General features: G+C 43.9%; 1 protein-coding gene across 2 annotated transcripts in view; it reads right to left on the reverse strand.

Moving 5' to 3' along the window:
- Positions 1 to 20,943, reverse strand: part of CLN5 (CLN5 lysosomal BMP synthase) — a 224,334-nt gene that overhangs the window by 168,202 nt on the left and 35,189 nt on the right. The window lies entirely within an intron of this gene.

Genomic DNA, 20,943 nt, shown 5'->3' on the forward strand with positions numbered 1-20,943 from the left:
CGGCCCCTTGCCCAGCTGAGTCCAACTCAACACAGCAACTAGTCAGGGGGCCTGCAGCCTTTCTGCAATCTCCTAGCCCTCATAAATGTGTAAAACCCTGAGGCAGCTGGCTAGTAGAAGTGGAGTTGGATGAGTGAGGCGTGGATACATTACTAGGCCCAAGGCCACGAAGTGGTCAGTCACAACACCTTCAGCCTTCTTTCTATCATCGCTTCTCCAGCAAGCATCTGTGCACAACCTTTCCTGGGGAAGCTGAAGGAGAGGGAGGAAAATCGGAAAAAACATGCATGCCACTTATGTTTGGTCCTCTAACAGCCTCCAGTGTGTCAATGGCCACAATTTCTGCTTCAACCATATCGGGTAAGCTACTAGCGTAAGCCTGCTCCTTTAATTCCCTCTCACAATGGCCACCTTTACTAGTGCACATAAGCACACATTTATCTCTGCAAGCGCACAACACCACCAATTTTAATGGCATCACAAAAATTCAACTTCCAAATACTCAAATTGGTAACACAGCATACTATACCTAACTCTATAAATGCCAGATGGACAGCTCAATGAGATGAACGTCCGCAGATAAAACAAAACAGAACTAAACTAACAGGTCCCAAGTTTAACAGCCTCAAATCCGGGTGAGGCGTACTTAGCCTTCTTTCTCCTGTTGGTCGGAAAAATGAATACCATAAGAGTGGACTACTAAGGGCTGTGTCTTACAATCTTAAAAATGGCGGAAGTTTTGTATGAAGCACTCTTAAAAAAAACCAAATTATTCATGAAAATGCCACCGTAAGACATTTGGTCACAACCATGACACAATTTGTATTACAGAGACATGGTTAAACCTAACTTTCATAAACATCAGAAATGTCCCTCAAAATCCTACCCAGTGGTAAAGAGTCTGGTTCTTACTTGTATTCAATACATGTGTTTACTCTATAATTATTGGAAAGAAATACGGGTCCTATATGTTTGGTGCATGGTCTCAGCATCCATGTCACTATGACATTTCACCCTTCCATGTATCTAGACATCTGGGAAGCCTCTGCCTTCAGAATCCAGAAAGCCATACTTCGGTCATATGAGGAACAAAATGTCAAAACAGATATTTCCTCAATCTACTAGTTAACCTATTATGTGTCTTTTTATCAGGTGTCTCTCGAGTATGCTATGTGCAGGTGCCTACACTGGTGATGTAAATAAATACTCAGGTTACGATCATTGTTTATCTTTGCCCATGGTTATAACTACATGAGCCCGTCTCAGGTCCTTCATTCTGTGCATTACCATTTCCAACTGGTGCTCTAGACTTCTGTATCTCCATGTAAATATGACATGGTATCAACCAGAGAATGGCCCAGTAACCTCATGATTCAGCCTCATCATTGCCAATATTCAACACACACATAACAATATTAATCAGCTCATCTGGCACAACATGCTACACATATGAAAATGACACAGATCATCTTCAAAGTATCTAAGCCTCCAAAATCAAACTCCAACCACCTTAAACTCACTCTATGTCGCATATATTCATGGTTGGCATATCCTCTAAGATTTACAGCTTTCTGGCCTCATAGTACATCTCCTAAACATGCTGCAGAGTACAAAATGAAGAGACCAGGCTTGTTCTTCACATCAACCCCAGAGAACACGTTTCCACACCCTCGGATATCCACAATGGCGCACTCTCATTTAAAACGTGAAATTCAAAACTCTGTACATCACTCCTAGAGATTATTATGACAAAGGACTGGTATTTCTCCAGATCAAACTTCCGAAATATACAGTTCATCAAGACAACAATCTTCAAAAACAGACAAGGAAAGATTTTCTGTCAATGCTGCTCTCCTCCCCCTGCTGCAGTCAACTGTAACAGTGGAAAATGGGGTCTGTGGAAGCATATAAACATCTTGAGCAATACACTCAATATTGCCCTATACTACTCTACTAAAGCTGTCATATTCACTTCTCCTTCCGCTACTTCACCTCAACATTTCTATCTTACCATCACTCTCATGCTTCTCACCTCCCAGCCTTTCTCAACCTTACCTGGTGCTATTGCACTACCCAGCTCCCCTAACTCCAGTGCAGCCTCATAGCCCACCAAGACACCCATGATTTTCTCACCAGCGAAAATCAGAAAGGATCGCACCAAACCCCTGTTTTATCTTGTGAAAGAATAATGTGGAAGCATTGCGAAATTTAGACAGCTTGCTATTGTACGGTACCACCCACTTCCCCTCACTGTACACCATTACAACTTTTCAGTCTTCCCTCCTTAACACTGCCAACCACGCCACAATCAACTACATGCATCCCACCCTGATTCACCGCCTCTTCCTCTTTGCTCACCATCTCCTTTTTACCTTTATCTATGCATAATCCTATCATATCCTCTACCCTCTCCCATCAACTACAAACACTTGACTACTGATCATCAATGCCATCAAGAGACAACCCCAAACAACAATACAGTCTTCAACATACCATTCCATATATACTCACCACATATGCCTCCTACATGTCAATCATGTCACACCTGGCTAGTATAGACCCAATGGGTCGGTTCCTCAACACTATGCCACCACCAGAGTACTACTTACTAATCCATCCTACACCAGTTCCTTATTAGGTCACATTCACTCCTTCACAACAAACATACACCAGTTCCTCCTACGGTACCCCCATCTCTACATTACCCACTAATCAATATACTACAGATCCCCTGTTTCTCCTGTCTCTTTTCACTCTTCCACCCTCTTGCATTTTTCCTACCACTGAAACGATAGGCCACATACCATTTTCCAAATTGGAACACAACAATACATTCTGCTATATATCTTATGATTCCTATAAGCTTGCCTCACACACTCCTACATCACAATCATGCACTTCCACTTATGACTCCTTTGAATCAATTCCTCAACCCTGCTCTATCACTAAATCAACCAACCGACATACCTACATCCACTTGTTCTTTGCTCCAGGCCCATCAATGTCAGCATGCACTGCCACTATATTCATTCACAATAGAAAACAACCTATAATGCAAGCTTACCACCTAGAATACCACTCATTCACTGATCAGAACATACCACAGCGTACTACACTTGACATTTCATATCATCATACACAACCACCTTGCTAACATCTCACACTCATCATAACACCACCCACCTCCATGTCAATCAGACCTGATCTCACTAAAATACTCACTCCAAGCATAACATCTCCTCAGTATTGAATCTTCCCACTCACAACCAGAAGGTTATACAACAGAAACTACTTTACATCTACTCACACTATTCCATGTCGTGCCCTACATCCCTGATCACACTACATCCGTTTGCAACATACCTCTCTTGCAGAAGATGTCTCAGGTACCCACTACTTCACTCCCTCCCTCACAACCCTGTGGCTCACGCCATCACAACTCTAACCTCCTACACCAACATTCAACATAGACATACCCTCCCTTGTGTTACATATATCAGGAATCACACACACTTTCTCTCTTTATTTTCTGACTGACACTTACTTCCTATCTCCAATCCACAGCTCAACAACTTTCTTCCTGGACTCCAGCAAGATTCATTCACTTTGTTCATTAAAGCAAAGTAAAATACTCAACCTTAGGATACTCTTCTCAAGAAATTCCCATCCTAATAATTCACCTCATAAACACAGACAACAAGGAAATAGATGGGAACTCACTAACTCCTCTTCACCTACAACTACAACCATGAAACTTGAGTGACCATCCATTATGTATCACACTAGATAACTAACAACCTGTTTAAATCCTGCCCATACTATTGAGTGCTTTCATTTGAGAACCCTTATTGCACAGCAATCACAGGAAACAAAGCACAAATACTATAGCTACAATAAATGGGTTTGACCAAAAAACTTGGAAAGGGCATTATGTGAAATAAAAGACTTGGTAATAAATAACATGGAAACTGTGGACAAAGGAAAGTACCTACCTCTGTAGGATAGTACCAGGATCTCAAATAAACATGGAAATAGCTACCACCCAAACATAAGGAACTCTGAGCAACAAATCCTGACCCAACTCTAGGATATATACATTTAGACTAAAACAGCTATTAGAGGCAGCAAGTCCCCATTATCTACATCCCCCCCTAGGCATCTAGCGTTTACATTACCACCACATTACAGCAACGCTTCATCATCTGAAGACACCCTTTAACATAATCCTTGATATCCTGCAGTGCCCCTGCTTTTGCTGTTATCTCCAAGTCTCCCAACACAGATTCTCTATTATTATTCTGGCAGGATTTCTCATCTTCTGGTGGTGTGTCAAAGAACCACACTGTTTTAAAGGTCATGACTTTCAACTAGCTATACGTAACAGTGTGTATTTCAACTGAAGTGTGTAATAGTTCTTTAGGAGTTATGTGGTATGAACCTTGGGTTGTGAGTGGGTAGATTTGGCATGGAGGAGGTATTGTGCTTGGAGCGTAGGATTATAGTGAGATCAGGTTTGACTGACATGGAGGTGTATGGTGTTATGATGAGTGCGGCACTTTCAGCGAGTTATGATATGAGCACTATGGTTGTGTATGATGAGATTAAAGTATGTATGATGGTAATAGGTTGTGTTGTTTTGCGAATTAAAATAGTGGCAGTGTATGCTGACATTGAGGGGATTTAGGGGTCTGGGGCAAGAAGCAAATGGATGTAGGTAGTTTTGTTGATTTAGTGGTGAGGTGGTATTGAGGAATTTATTAAAAGTAGTCATGAGTGGAAGTGTATGATTGTGATGTATGAGTGTGTGGGTTGAGCTTGTAGGAATCATGTGATAAATTGCAGAATGTATTGTTGTGCCATAAGGTTTGTTGTGTCCTGATTTGGAATATGTTAGGAGGACTAGTGTGTCGATGGTAGGGAAAATGAAAGAGAGCTGAAGAGTGTAAAGAGGCAGGAGAAATAGGAAAACTGTTGTATATTGATTAGTGGGTTATATAGGAGGAACTCGCCTTTGGGTCAATGTGGCAATGTCTTATTGTCAAATAACCTTCTTCTAGCTTTATGACTTAGACAAATAGGGAATGGGTTAGCTCTTACTGAACCCATTGCGCGCTCTGTAAAGATCCTTGAGTTTGTGTCTGCCTTCGCAACATCTACTGCAGAACATTTTTCCATACCGTCCTGTGTAATGTGCTTCGTAAATAGATATTCATTAGTTTTAATTGCTTGTTGGGTCTATTTATTCATTTTGGATAGTTGTCTTTTGATCTGTCTTAATATGTCTCATTATTTGAGCACAGATCATGCTTGAGGACAGTTGCTTGACTGATATAGACTCTTGCCTACTCCAATGTACTGCTGATACCTGAGGTAATGCGTGCTAGCTTGTATCAAACACACCAAGCTGAGGAACTCTGTACTACCTCCCCTAGCCATGACACATTTAAGTAAACTCGGTTTTCCTAATTCACACTTGGCGGTGCCCATGGGAGATAAATACTAGCCAATAATCATATCGGACTTGGAAATAGAATTAATTGGGGCATACGAACACATGGAGCTGAGATGGCATTACTAAACATGAACACATTTGGTAGAGAACAACGTGTTGGAGGATTGGAAAAACAGGGTGATGTGGAAGTTTTTTGTTGTAGATAGACAAAACTAGGCCACTGATTAACAAGGTGCAGTGGTGGGAAGTGAACAATAAAGAGGTTACTCCTGGCAAGTTTGATGCAATGAAAGCGATGGCTGGAAGGGGCAAGTTAGTATCATTTACAATAAGACTGTCTGACTTGGGTGGGCATAGTGAAATCGGGGCTGCAAGCAAGAATTTCTTGTTTTTGATGATTGGTAAGGCACTTTGCGGACAGCTTTGAGCGACTGGAGGGGCCCCTTGCAGTGGCGTAACGAAACCTGAGGGGGCCCCCCTGCAAAGTACATTGAGGGGGCCCCTCATTCTCCGCGCCAGTCAAGAGCTCTCCAGCCAGCGACCCGCCATACTGCAGGGGCTCACCCCAGCCATAAAAAAAGGATTCTGGTTCCTCCATTGGTCACATCCGCCCTTTTATCAGGTGATTTACATACATCAGTAAATTTTGCTGCGCCCTCCAGCAAAGTTACATAACACTGCCTCCAGCCACCCACCAAACACATCCTTCTATGTAATGTTAATGATCCACCTTCAAGCGAAGCCTGCTCAGTTAACCACCTCCAAACACAGACCACTGCCTTCGTGCCTGCTACTAACGCATCCCTCAACTCTACTCTCGCCCCTACGAAACCCACAGTTATGCTTTTCCGCCCGCCTTTTCAAACCACCCCTCGGATGTCACTGCAAACCTGTGACTGCCGCCCACTGCTCCCCTGTCCACCACCGACAGAAAGACTGATGGCCGGTCCCCATGTAACCGCTGCCTACCAGTAAAGACAGAGCCTTTCAGCTGCTGCCCTCCCCCAATGCCACTGTGGTAGTTTAAAACATGTTAAACAATCTCTTCAACTGACCACCCCAAAACAGATCTGCCTGCTAGCCTCTACGGCATCAAAGCAATTCCTGCTACTTTTCATCTTCTGAATGATGCACACAATAATATTAAATGTACAAAGAGTCCTATATTTGTTTCCTCACACCAACATTAATTTACACTATGTTCCCCACTAAACCATACCTCCTGTCAGAGGCAAACCTGATCCCATGTGTAGCACCAGTCAGCAAGTACCCCAAGGACAAACACCAGAGAGAATGTGCGATTCATGTAATTAAACCTATAGCGACAACGTAGCATTTCTCCACCCACTGTCAGCCCTGCGAAGTCTGCAACCGCATAGTAGCCATCAATACCAGCAACATCTAAAGCGCATTTCCACTTCCTTTCAATGGCAGCCCTGGATAAATATACCTATGACTTCTGGGCGGCATCTACCACAGACCACAGCATTCTTTGTCTCCCTAAGACTAACCGAATGCTGTCGGTGAACGCTCCTTCTTTACTAATAACTAAGGGAGGATAACAAAATAAAATATAGTATTTTCTTATGCAAATAGCGTATCAAGCACTTGCTGCCCGCAGTCCTCACCAGATCCACATGTTTCAATATTCTGCTATCGCACCATCCAGTCAACCCTATTATTATCTGGACATGTTTTTTATCCCTTTCATGAACTGAGAAAGGCAATACCTTGCACGAAAACAAGTCCCGTTAAAACCTTTGCTCCTTATACAAGCACTTACTTGTTTTACTAACTGTCATTTTAAAGCAAACAGGTAACTCATTCTCGGATTGGAATTACAGCTTAGAAGTGTGGAAGTCAATACTGAGACGTAGGATTATTTGGTGCATGTCTGGCAGACCTGCATGCGCACACAATGCAACAATGCAATTTAGCTTAACAAATTGTTCATAAATGTACCGGAAGGTAAAGAAACAGCCCATATTATTTTTACAAAGAAAAATAGACAAACGTCCACTTTAAACCCCAAGACATAAAAGCCTTAGCATGTCCAGCTTGTCCAAATCCACGCCACCTAATTCAGTCCTGCCAAGTACCACGCATCTGGTGTTAAACTAACACATTTCAGTGTGGTGATCCGCATCACCGAACTGGAATGCAAAATCACGCATAACAGGCATCGTGCCTCCTCGGGTAGCGCTGCTAATCAAAGCTGGTGTAGTATTTCCATGTGGCCACCGTCTTTTTTCTGGTGCTTTCCCTGTTTCCTACACATGATTAGGGCTCCCGGTTTTATGGTATTTATTTTTTTGCCATTTCCGTCTGTATTTATCCATATTTATTTTTTTGGGCATTTTTTCTGTATTTATCCACATTTATCTTTGCCACAAGCAAAAGATGACGCCACAGCTAGTATTTTTCCAATTTTTTTTAAATTGACAATGCACACATGCACTTGGTTGTTATTGGTCAACACTATACATTCATCTAAAAACTTTGCCATTTGCAGAATGTCCCAAATATGCTTAAAAGTGCTATCACAAGCCATTTGTCTCAGAGCCTTGCAGTTTCTGTCATTGGCAGAGTGCCACATCCTCTCCCTCACTGAACACTATACTGCCCCACTGATAGAAACTCACACTGCCTTCAGCTGCAACCCAATTGTGCCCCGCTTTAAACACCAGGAAGCAATCCAATTCAAATTATGCACTAGACTACAGTAATATGCTGCCTGAAAAAAAGTACCAAATACTGGAAAAAAACAAACCCTCATACGGAATACAACTTAAAGCTTTTACCATCATCATTTTCAGAAATCAATGAGTGTTTTTGCTTGAAAAGCTAACAACATGAATAAAAAAAAGTAGCGCTTCACTGGCAAAATCTGTAAGGTGGCGCTAATGTGTTTCAGCGTAAATGAAACCAATCTGGCCTCTTTGCGACTACTCTGTCTTGCTTTATTTAGTTATGTATTTATTGTTTGTATATTAAAACCTTTTTTTCTCTCCTCCTGAGGCTGCATTTTGGAGTAGAAAAATGTCAGACAAAGACATTTCCAGCAAAAGTGTTTCTTCTTCTTTTGGATCCATCTCATTGTGGTGTTTAAACCGACTTGCCTCTTGTCTCCCTTCTCGGCCCACGCACAATAAAGAGCTTTGTTTGTTTCTCATTTTTTTTAAATCCTATCTCGAAAACTTCTCTTAATCCCCCTCATTCCTGGGGGGAGTCTGGTGAAGAAATATCTTGTAGCCTTCATGACCCTTCACCTGACCTGCCAATGACAGGCCACGTCGCAACCATAGCCACCCGCCCCCAAAACCAGAAGGCAGGGACACCTAACACCTTGTGGTAAATAAGAAGAAGAACGTTGCAAATCAGATGTTTCTATCACAAGAGCAGGAAATACAGAAGATGCCAAAGATGCGACCACTGTAGGGACAAAGGCAGTGACCAGAGGCGCAACAGCTGCCACACAGCAGCTGCTTTGGTTATCCATATCGGTTGGAGCAAGGACAAGAGATTTTGTCACAGCCATAGCTGTTACTGTTGTAAATATGAACCAACACCAGGGGTTGCGTTTGTGTGAAGGCAGCTCTGTGGAGCAATCGTGTACAAAATCTATTTTTTTGAATCTGCTTCACCAATTCAAAAACACAAAAAGACGTTAACGGCTGAAGCAAACAGGAAGAGCCCCTCTGTGTATACTTTGCCATCACAAGACATGGCTTACTGCTAATGCGATCTCTAGTCAGACCAAAAAACCTGGTATTCAGTGGTGGACATGCTAGTTTACAACATAAACCTGCTGGGGAGACACCCGCAGACCCTGAAATAATGCTGACATTGTCCAGAGGGATCCAGTACAAATATGTTGCTGGATTCACAAAGATGCTGGTGCTTCAAATGCTATCTTCAAGGCGCAGCACCCTCTGCTGACCTCTGGTGTGACCTGCAGGCCAGTGTGCCCCCCCCCCTTCTACAGATATAAAGTAAACCTACCTGGACTGAGTAAAAATAACCTATTATTTACAGTGCTTAGAAGAACACTGCTGTATTAAGCGCTATGCAAAGTGCAAACACGCACAATCCAAGTGACACACTCTACATGAACAAACGAAGGCGCAGCCGAGAGAAACAATCCTTTTGTGTTCATGTCGAGGTGTAAATGCGGCCTCGAAGCAGGCCCAGCTGGGGCTCCCACAGATAGCCAAGCGGCCTTCAGTGCAATCAGCAGAGTGAAGAGGCAGGGGATAAGGTGTGAAAGAACTACAAAGCCACATTAACAACTAAACGGTCTTTCAAAGACCTGTGAAGTACTCGGGTGTGGCTGTGTGTGTGCCCTGGAGCTGTGTCAGCCTGGGCTGTCACCTCGAAGGAGGGGGAGACAGCAGATGGCTGGGGGTGTGATTCCATTGAGGCCAAAGACAAAATGTACTAGAATTTTCCCGTTTTTATATATAAATACAGATAAAAGAAAACTTGTTTTCTGTCTGTATTTATATGTAAAAATCCGTTTAAACGGAAAACCGGGAGCCCTACACATGATGCAGTAATTTTCGTTATGCAGTACAGCTGCCTGCGTGGTAGTCCTTTAATGAGTGTCCCTTTACTATGCCCGCAACATTTTGCCGTATTTCCGTAGTGTGTCCATAAAGTTAGGTCTCTCGAGGATTTGTTGCAGGCGCGTGCGCCATGCCCCAGCAGCCCTACGATGTCAGCCGCTTTGAGTGCGACATCTGCAAGGACTGGTTCCTGACAGGAGCTAGGGGCTTGAGAAGGGCACCGGAGCTCTGGAGTGGGTGATGTTGTGACCCAGGATAACCTCCGCCTCCCTGCGGGGAGCAATCTGCAAAAACGGCAGCTCTGCATGGAGAAGCCTGGATCTAAGATTCCAACACAATGACACCACAGCGCTGAAGTGCCCAATTTAGCATCACACTGGACCGCCCACCGGCGGTCCGGCGTCATGCTGACTGACATGCATTGTCAGACCAGTGGGTGTTGCGGAGCACACAGCAGCACAAATGCACATGTTGGGTTTAGGTCAGAGAATTTTTCCGGCCAGCCCAGTCATGCGCACTAGTGTTAGCTGTGGCTGGTGGCTGCGCATTAGGAGAGCGAGGGTTGATCAACGCTGCAACCCTCAGTCTCCTAATGGGCGGCAGGGCAGCGAGTATCCCTGCTAAGCCAATTCTGGTGCTTCTGGGGCAGCGTTAGTATTGGCTGAGAGGGGTTGCCAGTGACGCAGCTGTTCCTGTTGAAGAGCACCAACGCTGGACCCTGGTCCAGAAGCAGAGGCAGTGCGTTACCGGCAAGGTAAGTTTTTATTTTAATTTTCAACTCCCCCAGCCTCCACCCCGCAAGTATTGTGAACCACAACTGTGTTAATTCTTTTTTAAAGTTAAAAGATTTCAGAGTGTCCATACCAGCTCTTTTTCCAGTAAAATATTTTTGTATTGATGTTTAAAAGGCCAAAATAAATGGATGGAATACTATTTAGATAATTTCCAATCCACTGGAATGTATTCAGGGCACGCTGTGCCAACTGTGATTCTGTGACTCATCTGGCAGATTCATCACACTGTTATTTATTTCATTTAGTCAGAGTTTTTATAGAGTTCAAACCTACATGCCAGGGCACCAGTGTGCGGCATAATTAGTACAGTCACAAAGGCACACTTCACGATTGGTTCCATCTTTAGGCACAAATAGTATTATTATTGTTCACTAACTCTGAATCGACCTTGGAAGGATGCAAGGTTTAGTGGAGAAGTGTGGCTCACGGTGTAGAGCAGGCAGACCCGGAAGCTGAGGTCAGACCCGGGACCAGGGTTCAATTCCCGACGCGGCAGGGTCTTGAGCTCAAATGTCCACGGACTCGATAATTCTCGCTTCGGTGCCTGTTCTAATCATGGGTTCTCACTCTGCAACTCTGGGCATTAAGCTTGCTTAATCTCCACAACGGCCCCCTGCGGCGGGATGCCTGGCTTTCACCTTGGGGATGCCCTGTAGGGGCTATCTCACAGGGAAAAGCCAGGACGGGTTCCCAAGGCAAGCGCCGGGAAACCTCCGGGTAGCTGTGCGCTCAATAAATGCAATAATAATAATAATAATAATAATAATAATAGTAGGCACTGCAAGATGTAAAGCTGTAGTTTTCAGTTTTCACACAGATCTCTATAGTGGGTGCCATTAGTGCACTAAAGCATTTTACAGACAGTAGGCGAAGACATAGGCGAAAACTAATGATCAGCCGGCCTAAGAACTATGCTGAATTCAAAAAGATGCAGGACATAGATTGAAGGTGAAAGTTACTCATGGGTGAAATGGTTGCCAAATGGAAACTGTTCAGAAGTGATTCTTCATATGATCTTTTTTAAAAGCTGATAGATTTGTTGTCAACCACACCTAGCCTTCGTGGCTGTGAGTATAGTGTTAGGGTCATTTATCCAAGCACAGCACCTCCTTTACCGCCCCCCCCCCCATCACTCCAAACAGTAACTCTCTCTGCTCTTCCCAACAGTGAACTGTCCAATTGTGAAAATGTGCCTGTTACATACAGTACGTCACTGCCAGAAGCATACCGAAGGCCAATCACTTTTTTGATGTTTGATCCTTACAGCGCTCAAAATAAAAGGGTTTTGGTGATCCAAATACAATATATTGTTATCACTTGTGTTTAATGCAAAATGACTTTATTCCCCACCATGATGAAGTGACACAGTTTTTGCGGTACCCTTTCAACTTCAGCACATTCAGGGATACACACGCAGACACTTATGAGCTTTGTAACTTGGTACAGATATTAACTAACTCAGAGGCACTATTTTTTTTACAAAGGTTCACTGTGTGCACAAAGCTGCATAGAGGCTGATCATGTGCACAGTGCTGTACCAGAGTTGGCAGGGCGCACAGTGCCAGACAAGGGCAGTTAATATTTAGTAATGCACAGAGGTTCAATAAGAGGGGCCGCTCATCTGCATCTTGACTAACCGCCAATCGCGCTGTACCAGGAAGTGCTGATCCCATCCCACTCTGCCTCCACTCTCTCCAGTTTGTACTCCTGCTCATCCCTACTCTCTACCGCTACACCCTCACTCATGCTCTCCAAGCTTTCACTCACTCTCCACTGCTCCTTCACTTGCTTATAACTCCTCTTTTTTTCTGACACATTTTTCCTATCTTCTCTCCATCTCTCTGCTTCTTTTCGCTGTCCATTCCCCTATCTCTCTGACTGGTCATTAGACCCGCCTGTCTCTCTCTCAACCAAGTCTTCCATACATCTTACGCATTTTCTTTCCCCCTCCTTCCTCACCCTTTTACAATGTCCCACTCTCCCAGATCTTTCTATTACATACTTCAACCTTTTTACACTACTCCCTCCTTCTTGCTCACCCCTCTCCTAATTACACTTGTTTCTCCCATCTTTATCTCCCCTTTATATTCCCCTCCTTCTAACACCTCTTCCTCCCTGTGCCTGCACCTTCTCTCGGCAGAATGCCCCCCTCACACACTATCCTTTCCTCCCATTTACCGTTCATTATCTCAAAAAATTCTTGGGGTGTAACTCCCCTCATCCCAAATGTTCTCAGTTGGGCTTGTTTGTTTGCTCACTCGCGATATAACACTCATCCCGCAACTTTTACGCCCTCCCACTTTCAAAACTCACCAGCCGCCACTGTTCACACAACATATTTACACTTAACTGCAAAAGACCAATTTACCCTCCACAAAATGCAACTCTGTAACATGCTGCATAATTCCATTTCGCACAATTGTACACCACACCATGCCACATAATTCCACACGTCACACAATTCCACAGCTAAACCTCACACAATTCATCACACAACATAATTACACTCCACATAATACGACTCAGCACCACATAATTTACCTCCACATAATTATTCTCTACTCCACATTGCATAAATACATTCCACACAAATCCAGTCTATGCCACGTAGCAACATTCCACATAATTACACTGCACACCATGCCACATTAGTTCACTACACAGATCTAATCTACACAACACAAATCCATAATTTACAATTGTAATCCAAACCATATATGACTTGCATATATGCAAATGCATATATTGCAAAACCATATATTGCAAATGTGTGTTTACCTTCCAATGGGTCCCAGCAGATCCTGTTCCTGGAGGGAGCTGCAATCCTTCTCCTGCGTCAGCTCTCCTCTCTGTGCTGCCTCCTGCTTTAACTGGGCCCCCACCCCCATCCTCTTTCCGAGCCTCCTGTGCTCTGACAGAAGAGAAACAATGTCACTTGAAACATTGTTTCGCTTCAGTCCTGGGTCAGAGCGTGCAGGCTGCTTTAAAGACAGAGCAAGACTCTCTCTCACCTAGCGAGGGGGCCCCCTTCATTTAGTCCCCTTCCTGGGGGGGAGGGAGGGGGGTTGGAGGTTGGAATGCTGTTCCCTGTGTGGCCCTGTTCAGCTCCTGAGAGCGAGGCCTCACAGTACAAACCGCAATAACATTGCAAGGATTTTTATGCTTTTAGCTTGGTGGAAAACAGGCTGCCTTCCACAAGCTTTTCTTTTTTGAAGCATGGGGGCACGAGGGGCCCCCCTTGGATAGTGAAGCCTGGGCCCCCCCCCCCCCCCCCGCACTGCGTGGGCTGCGGGGGCCTGTGTTACGCCCCTGGCCCCTTGGTATGTCTTGCCTTTCAGACTAGGCGCTGTGAGCAGTTAGCCTAGTGCAACGAGGGTTTCTGAGGTAAGTTAATGTTTCCAGACACCAGTGAAGTCCAGGACCACTTGGGGGCACCAGTCCTGAAGAGAAGGATGGATCCGAAGGGACCTTCCTGAGAGCGAGACCTCAATCACTTTCATATTGGATGGATGATGGTGGTGTTGGGGATGGGGTACAGCCAAGCACAAGTGGTTAAGTATGTGCAGAAGCATGAGATATGCAGATGGAGAAGTTGTTGGATTAGGAGGATGAGAGCTTTCACTAGAAGGTGGAGAATGTAAGAGATGGAGAAGAGACTGTACAGGCAGAGGTGTCACACACACTGGGTAAGGGTTCTAACGGAGGAAAGAGATTTGGTATATTGCAGTTTAAGGACAGCAGAGAACAGATAGAAGAAGATGCGCAGGGACAACTAAAAATAGGAGAGAGGATAAAACAATGTCAGAGTCTCTTGAGGTCCAGTAAGAATCAGTGTAGTGTGTATTCAGAAGTTAAAAGGAGGGCTCAACAGGTACTTCTGATGGTATCGGTAGGTGTGGTTAACAGCCCAACAAAGGTTCTTGTTGCTGCTGAGGAACTTAAACAAGGTGAGGGGTCACAATGTAAGAACTGTAAGAAGGACACATTGAAGTCGCAGGAGGACAAAGAAAATTGTGAGTGATGACAAGATTGGGAGCAAGGAGGCAGAAACACACACATGAGGGGATAACAGCAAGATGGTTCCGGGGGTAGTGTTAAAAATAACAATTTGCCTTACATGGTATAACATAGCTGCAAGAAAATGTAGAAAAGAGAATTTATAGACGTTTTCAATCTCTTATATAGGGAGTTACAAGTGAAAGATGTTCCAAAGAGGAGTAACGGAAGCTGACAAGCGTCCTAAAGTTCCCACAACCATTTAAAATTGGACATCGTTATTTTTAGTATATGCCAGTGTTTTTCTGTATAAGCCATCTGGAGACTGCTGCAATGTTTAAATACATAGATGTTGGTAAGAGATTCAAAGTTGATTATGGTGGTTTTGCATGCTTTCGATATGATGAGTTCAGGGATTGCTTGGCAGTGAATACAGAGAAAGAACCGCGAGAGATTGAAGAGGTGTGATTTCAATTAATGAGGCTAGTGGTTCACCATTACAAATCAAGCCCATTCAAGGGCATGCCACCCATCTTGGGGTGGTTATAGCTGGCAGGGGACAATTTATATAGAATGGCATATGTTGGTCCTTTAATAGAGGAAGTTGTACCAGAGCTCGATGTAGAATTCAGCATGACAGTGCAAATTGTGGAAGGAGGCATCCAGTAGTTAAAAGCATGGGAAATTTAGCTTTGAATTGGCAACGAGGCAATACATGGGTACTGATGGGGGAAAAGACAACAGCAAGTGGTGGAAAAAGGCCCTACTCCAATTGAGTTTGATATTATGGATTACTGGCTTCAATTATATCCCAGGCATGCAGAAGCTCTGTCTGTTTTGGGGGATTTCAGAAGGTTTTTGGTTGTGTTATCAAGGGCAGAGACAGAGAACTTGGGCAAACAACTTGAGATCAGTGGTGGCTAATGCAGATGTGGTTAGACAAAAATTGGAGAAGGAAGTCAGGATTGTGGGCCCGTTCTAAGAGTGGCAATTAGAAAATCTTACAATGTCACAATTGGTCCTGGTTCCCCAAAAACGACATGGGGAGTTAAGATTGATACATCTTCTGTTTTGGTCTCAAAGAGATTCTGTTAATGAATTTATTGCCAGTGAAGACACCATGGTGAGATATTCTTCAGTGTGGGAGGCCACTGTTTTGCTGAGAGCTTGTGGGACATGTCCGAACATGGCAACAAAGGAGAAAAAAATTACTCTTGTCCTGATGAAGGTGGTTTGCTTGAAAATATACCACTGATACGCGTTGACGCTCTACTTTTCTGTTAAATTTGAAAAGTTCAACAGTGTATTCGTGACAGGGAATTAAGATCTATGCCCTTTGTTGTCTAAACAGGATCCAAATTAACACTTATAAGACAAAGTTTGTTGTCTATGTTTTTTCTCCTGGAGGATTGTTGTAGCCGTATGATATGATCTTCCTTTATGTATGCGTTTTTATGAAATGGTTTTAGAAATTATAATGACATTTTGTGCAATGATATTTGTTTTTATTGAGTAATAAATATAGTCTTTTGTGTAAAAAAATGTTTTTCTTTATAAGTGCTTTAATACGTTCGGAATGGTGTGAGAGGTGTGATGCATGTGGATTGACTTTGGAGGAGTGATTGGCTTTCAGACAGATTCTGACCAACGGAAAAAACGTTTTCTTTTACTAAATTCATGATGTTCTAGATTGATTTTTTTTAAAACATATTTTTCTTGATTTTCAACTTTCAAAGTTTCATATACATTCGCACATTGTCAGTTACATATCGTGGTGCCATTAATACATCATGCATGTTTGATCATAAGCCAGCATGTACCCATACTATTTGGTTTGTGTCTGACATCCTTAAATATGAGTCCAAAGCTACCATCTGAGCCATCGTCATGCCATGCATAGAGTCGTCAGTTGCAGGTATCATATGTATAGTGTGATGCACATTATTCATCTTAAAGAACATTTAACTAAACAACTCCCCTTAACTAAATCCCCCCTCCCCGTCTCACTTGGTCATCTTTTCTTGCATATCAATAATACCGAACCGCGTGCACCGTGACTCCATTCAAAGTATTCACGTCGGAGTACACCGTATCTTAACAGTTCAGTGAATGCAAGGGCATAGGCAGCATATATCACTATCACATATTAGGCATACTTAAACATCCAGATTAAATTCAGTTGATTTCAAGCCCTCCAGCATAACTTCCCACTCCATTGCTATCGGTGTCTTGCGCAGGCCTCTCGCCTCCTCTCTGCACAGTGCTGCGCCCTCTGCGCTGCCCCATCTCAACATTTCCTCGTGCCAGCTGTACACCCTAGGAGGTTTGTGTGATTTCCATCGCATAGTAATATTCCTGATTGCCAGTATTATGGCCAGATCTATGAACCGAAATTGTACCTTGTGTTTAGACCTATGTTCATGTAGACCTAGCAAACATGCTTCCACTGTGTCTAGAACCATGTGTTGTGCTACCTCGCCGATAACCTCTCGAACCGCAGTCCAATATGCTATTATTAATGGGCATGACCACAGCATATGTAAAAGACCCGCCCCCTCCACTTTGCATCTAGGGCATGAGTGTTGTGTTTGCGGGAACATTTTGTCCAGCCTACCTGGAGTCAAATAGGCCCGGTGCAGTATCATAGTTTGGATGAACTTAAATTTCGAGTTCCTCGACACCTTCCTGGGATGTTCCAATATTATTGCCCATTCCTTATCAGTCAGGTCTCTGCCTATCTCTTCGATCCAAATAGCTTTCAGCGTGTCAAAGGGATCAGGAGTGTGTGTACTGATCCCAGTATATATGATGATCTAGATTGATATGGGTCTTTCACAGGTCACTATTTTGCGTAAACTGCCAGGCATATCCTTTTACTTTAAGTGTTTTGGGGGATCTGATCTGATGAAGATTGAAGTATGTCAGGAGGGTCAGTGGCAGTGATCCTCCTGGATCTTAGTGCAGCCTTCGACACAGTTAACCATAGTGTCCTACTCCATCGGTTGGCTGCAGCAGGGCTCACAGGGTCGGCGCTCAGGTGGATAGAGTCCTTCCTTGTAGGGCACTCGTTCCAGGTATGGGATGGCAATCATCACTCTACCACCCTCCCCCTCACGAGCGGGGTCCCCCAGGGGTCGTCACTAAGCCCCACGCTATTTAATGCGTATATGGCCCCTCTCGAAGATGTGGTTACCCCCTTCGGAATTAAAATAGTGAGCTATGCTGACGATACGCAGCTGGTCGTCTCTCTATCCCAACTGGACGACCGCCCGGACAATCTGTCAAACTGCCTCACGGAAATTCACAATTGGATGTGTGAATCATCACTTAAATTAAATGGGTCAAAGACCGAAGTCATGCTCATGGGCAAGCAATGGGCTACCATCCCCCCATCGGTCTGGCCAGACGTTTTCGGGGAAATTCCTACCCCGAAACAAGAAATTAAGACCTTAGGAGTCTGGCTGGAACCCGAGCTTTTGATGAAAACCCAAGCATCCAAAACAGCAGGTACCTGTTTCGGGCTTATGCGCACTACCCGCAGGATCCTCCCATTACTCCCCCCCTATCTAGGAAACTCCTAGTCCAAGGTTTAATACTGGCGCGGTTGGATTACAGCAACATGGTATATCTGGGTGCCCCAGAGGCTACCATGGCTAAACTCCAAAGCACACAGAATGCAGCCGCCCGACTACTTATGAACCTTCCCTCCAGAGTATCAGCCAAACCAGCAATCAGGGCCCTACACTGGCTCCCAGTGCGTCAAAGGGTCGAATTTAAGGCCCTGTGTACTGCACATAAATTGCTGAATGGCGTCGGCCCTGCGATCCTCAGTGACCTTGTCACTCCTTACAAGGCCCCCAGATCCCTTCGATCTGAGAATGAGCGTCTGGCCAACATCCCCAGATACAGGAAGACACGGACCGGCGGCCGACGCTTCTCCGTGAAGGCATCCGCCGGGTGGAACTCTCTTCCCCGCACCCTTAGGCTGGAACCGAATTATCTGATCTTTAGAAAAAAACTGAAAACGCTCTTATTTCCAAAATAAAGTCCCCTCCTCCCTCTCTCCTCTCTCTTCTGGTTCCCACAAACAATATAGCGCGGGGATGCCTCCGGGTCACCAGGCGCTCTACAAATCGTTAAATAAAAAAAATAATAATCAATAATAATAAGTATGTCGAAGGATATTGGCAGTGTGGGCTAAAAAAGGGGTTGCCCTATGTAACAGGCGTAGACCTATTTCAGGTAAGTTTCTTTTAGACATTATTTAGAAGTAATCTTGTTTTGTTTTTCTTCCTTGGAAGTGGCACAGTTTGCCCTTGTGTATGTTTTTTTTCATGGAGGTTTTTATATCTCAGAGTTGTTGGGTTTGAGATGAAAAGTTGGTTTGTTAAGGAAGAATCTTGTGGCTTCATCTGATGAAATTAGAATATGGTTATCTCATAGGAAAACTTACCAGTTGGGGAGGGGTCAGGAGGTTGTTATGATCAGAACAGTTCCAAGAGCATGTTGTCCAGTTTTCAGGTAGGTGGAGTCTGTGCACTTAGGTTCTAGCTTGACCTCGTATCAGGTTTACATGTGTTAAGGCATGTTTGGGGGTCTTGACTTTGTGTGCTTTTGAGTATTAAACACATTAATTTAGGATTGTTACAGTGACAGAGCCCCTAGCGACTTGGTGTTTCTGATGAAACAGTAAAACAACTTGGTAGGTGGCAGTCAAATGGTTATCGCTGAGAAGTGTGTTTCTAAATAAGGCACATTTTGATCTTTTCTGTTTAGTGCCCTTTATTAACTGTTGTTTTCCCTTTCATAAATGGTGCTGGAGGCATGCAGTACTGCTTCTGCTGTGTATATTGCAGGACATTCCTTGGTTTCTTTGGTGGCAAAACAAGCAGAGGCCAGGATATTCGACAGACAACTTGGACTTGATAAAGCAAGGGTTGTAGTTTCTTGGTGGGGAAAGAGCGGTATTCGTTGAGCATGCTGGCAAAAAGTAAGACAGGTAGGGAGTGCTGAGATTTATCGGTTCTCCATCTTGGGGCAAATTATTTGATTTCTTTGTCCGGCACTGGATTACAAAATGCAATGAAGATGGATTTTGTCAAGATTAAAGAATGCAGGTCAGGAACACATACTATGGACTGAGTTGGTACAAAGAAGATTGTGGAGGGGTGCTAGGAGATCCCGTGGGTAATTGAGAAGACAAAAAGAAAGGACAAAAGAGAAATTTGAGGTTTCTGTAAAATGATGGGTATTTCGGTACTGAAACATACAGTGGATTCTCCAGGAAGAACAGTCTTTGTTCCGCCAGAATGGGGTTCACTTGTCGATATTTGGCAATGAGTATTATCTTTTAGAGATGCAGTTAAGGATTGGAACTGTTGGGTGAGAAGTTCTGAAGTTAATGACACTGTTTTCTGGGGGTTCTTTATTCAAGATTTTGTTCAGGGTAGAGTTGGGGTGTGGGGCAGGAAAGCTGTCTCATAAGTAATATGTGTATGAATTGAAATTTGATGGTTTGCTTCGCTTTGCTTTTAATGTGGTAACAGTGCTACGATCACATTGTATTGCAATGGTTTTAATTAACTGTGCTAATGTATTAAACAAACAAACGTGTGGGTTTTCCTGGCTGCATAGCAACGGGAAAATTGTGTGGGGGCTCTCAACGGGAGGGGAACACTGCTCAAGGGAGGTCGCGATAGGTCAAAGAGAAAAGGGATGGATTGGGCAAAGGCTACAGGGGAGTGTTTTGGTGACGTCAGTGGGGACAGAAGTTGTATGACTGGTTTGGGTGTGAAAGGAGGTATTTTTTGAGGGGGGTGAGATTTCAGAAGGGCGAGTTAGATTAGGAAGTTTTGTAATGTATTAGTGAGATTTTTATTAGTTTTGTAAGGCACTTGCCTAGGGATATTGGGTTCTGATCAGTTTCCAGACCTGTTCTACTAAAGCAGCTTTTTACCCTTATAAATGGAGTAGAGTGCTATCTTACCCGAGGAGCCCATTTGCATCCACGAGGTTCCAGTGTCAACCCTCTCTGATCTTAGGTAACCCTTTTTCAATAGTGGATGAGAACAGGCATCGACTATTACAATTAATACACAAGTTACTGTTTCCAATTTGCAGGACATAAACGGCTGTC

The sequence above is a fragment of the Lissotriton vulgaris genome, chromosome 8, assembly GCF_964263255.1.
Source record: "Lissotriton vulgaris chromosome 8, aLisVul1.2, whole genome shotgun sequence".
Classification (NCBI taxonomy): Eukaryota; Metazoa; Chordata; class Amphibia; order Caudata; family Salamandridae; genus Lissotriton; species Lissotriton vulgaris.